Raw genomic sequence first — 2,544 nt, 5'->3', positions numbered from 1 at the left:
TGTATTATCTATATTATTTTATCTTTTAAAATATATTTAATCTTATAATTAAAAAATATAAAAAATATTAATTTATTTTAAAAATAAAAAAATTATAATTTATTTAATTTTTTTCCCCAAATTCTAATTAAATTTTCTGATAATTTAGCACTCTCAGGAAAAATAGGGTCTCATATCCCTCAGTCTCTCAGGGCTTTTGGAGGTGTCACTGTCAGCCCATTGGCCACCTCCTTATAAGCCCATTCTAAACCTTTCTTTCTTCATTCTCCTCTACTTAGCTCCTCTATGATCTTTCTTTAGTTTGTGCACTTTTTGTGGGTCTGAGAGCAAATATTGCACTGCAGAAAAGAACACTGAAATCTCCACAAGGTATCCCTACTTCCTTTTTCCCTTTATTCTCCCACCTATCTTTCCATAACCTTAGTTTTTTCCTTCAAAAGCTACCACATCAGCTTTACTTTCCTTTGTGTTAGTAAAAGTTTATAACTTTCTTATTTAAAATTTATTTGGATGCAGGTAGCATGTATGAGTGGATTAATAATGAGTCAGCTTGCTTCAACCCAAAGGCTGCAAAAACTGCAAAGTATAAGCAGAATGACATGTTTAGTGGTCCTTCTTAGCCATGGCTTTGGCTTTCTCTTCATCTTCCTAACGATGAGTGTCGCATCCTCATCTTAATCTCGGTGCTATCCTACCTGAGCTTTTTCTCACCGCTTTTTTTTTTTTCTGTTGTCTATTCTCTCTTTTTTGACTTGTTGCCTTTCGTTCCTCTACCTACCCCATTCTTCTTGACCTTGTAAGACCTTTTCTTGACCTTGTAAGACCCCGTGTTATCTCTTACGTCTTTATGTTTTGTTTTTTCGCAAATCTTACGTCATGACTTCTTCATGTAAGGTTTGTTTGGTCTCCTTCTTCTTTCCTACTCAACTCTCGTTCTCCTTCCTTGTCTATCCCTCCTGAGCTGTTGATTTTATTCCATTTACAATTGAACACAACAAAAAGATTTGAATTCATCATGTATGATTCCATCAAGAATGGAATATTCAAGGAAATTCATGTGATGATTTATATGCCCTATTGTCCCTATTTGTTGGGGTTATGAATGTGAATTTGGAATAAACATTGTACTAAATCCAATGTTTTTTATTTATTTATTTATTTTTGCATTTTGGCTTTTTAAGTTTTGTAACTTGTCCTTAGTAATTGCTATTTATTTTTACTTGTTTTTAGTTTTGTTTTGTTGTGGGAATATGTAATAGAGAGACTACAAGTATTCTTCCAATTTCAGGGTTTTTTTTTTTCATGGACTTTGAGCAATTTATCATGACTGGTCAGTTTTACTTACTTCTATTATCTCACCTTATCTTTTTAATTATAGAAATGGACCAAAGTGTTCAATCACATGACCAAATTCAATGTTGAAGATTGTTATCTTTGTATTCAGAACAAATTAACTCCACCAAACAATTAAAAAAGAAAAGACTATAAACCCTTTTTGATTTATTATTTGTTTTTTTAGAAAAACATTTAGTTGAATATGTGTAGTACTTAAAAGGCCCCCACATCTTTCTCTTTTTCCCTTAGTTTATGGAAGAGAGGGTTGTTTTTAAGCAAGAATGAGTTGATGTCATTTATGAAGGGGGGGAAATAATTGTAACGATTTAGGAAAGAAAAGATCAGCTTTTTAATACGAACGACTTTATTAGAGAAAGAAAAATCATTCACTCAGATGGACAAAACCCTCTCTTGTCTGTTAGCCTGTGTTTATATCATTTATGATTTTATAATATAAAGACTCGTGGGATAGACCAATACAAGTACAATAAAAATTAACTTCTTTACTTGCAACATTTATTTTAGTTGCTTTATATGTATATTGTTATATGATCTAAATATATCACCTTAGACATGCTTATTGACACTAAATTAAGGAAAAAATAAAAAATATATCCTTGAACTATCGTGAATGGTATGCACATACCCTCCGTTATTCTTTTTGGACATTGGTGCCCATGTTGTCCATAAATTAGAGCATATATGCCCTTCACTCTAACGAAGGGGCAGGGGCACCAATGTCCCTAAAGTATGACGGCAGGGGCACCAATGTCCCAAAAGTATGACGACAGGGGCATCAATATCCCAAAAGTATGACGGCAGAGACACAAATATCCTTTTCCCCCCAAAATTAATAAAATAAAGAATGATATATATTATATATATACACCCCAGTTTAGGTTGTAGATGTTACTAGTAAGCAAAACATTATCAAGAGACAAGGAAAAAGCTAAATAAGTGACTTTTGTGTTCGGCAGGGAGGAAAATGTTTTCCTATTTTACCATATTATGAAAACAAGTTCCTTAAAAATATCACGAAAATTATTTTCTTTATAAAGGACATGTTATATTTGTTCTATTGTCTCCACCAACCCATTGCCCCCAACTCCTTCCCTTTGACCATCCCACCCAGCAGGTCCCACTCCCTGTCCCCTCCCTCTTCTTTAGTGTTTTGCTAGGTTACATAATATTGTTTTTTTACTTACTCGT

The 2,544-nt window shown here is 33.2% G+C and overlaps 1 long non-coding RNA gene across 1 annotated transcript; it reads left to right on the top strand.

The window, feature by feature from the left end:
* Positions 1 to 208: 208 nt before the first annotated feature.
* Positions 209 to 1,313, top strand: LOC107028745. Its single transcript, XR_001457872.2, has 2 exons — positions 209 to 369; positions 517 to 1,313. It is a non-coding gene; the product is annotated as an uncharacterized LOC107028745 (long non-coding RNA).
* The last annotated feature ends 1,231 nt before the right edge of the window (positions 1,314 to 2,544 follow it).

The sequence above is a fragment of the Solanum pennellii genome, chromosome 1 (genome assembly GCF_001406875.1).
Source record: "Solanum pennellii chromosome 1, SPENNV200".
NCBI lineage: Eukaryota > Viridiplantae > Streptophyta > Magnoliopsida > Solanales > Solanaceae > Solanum > Solanum pennellii.
Note: the sequence above shows the minus strand (reverse complement) of the source record. Positions and strands in the feature narration are given on the sequence as shown.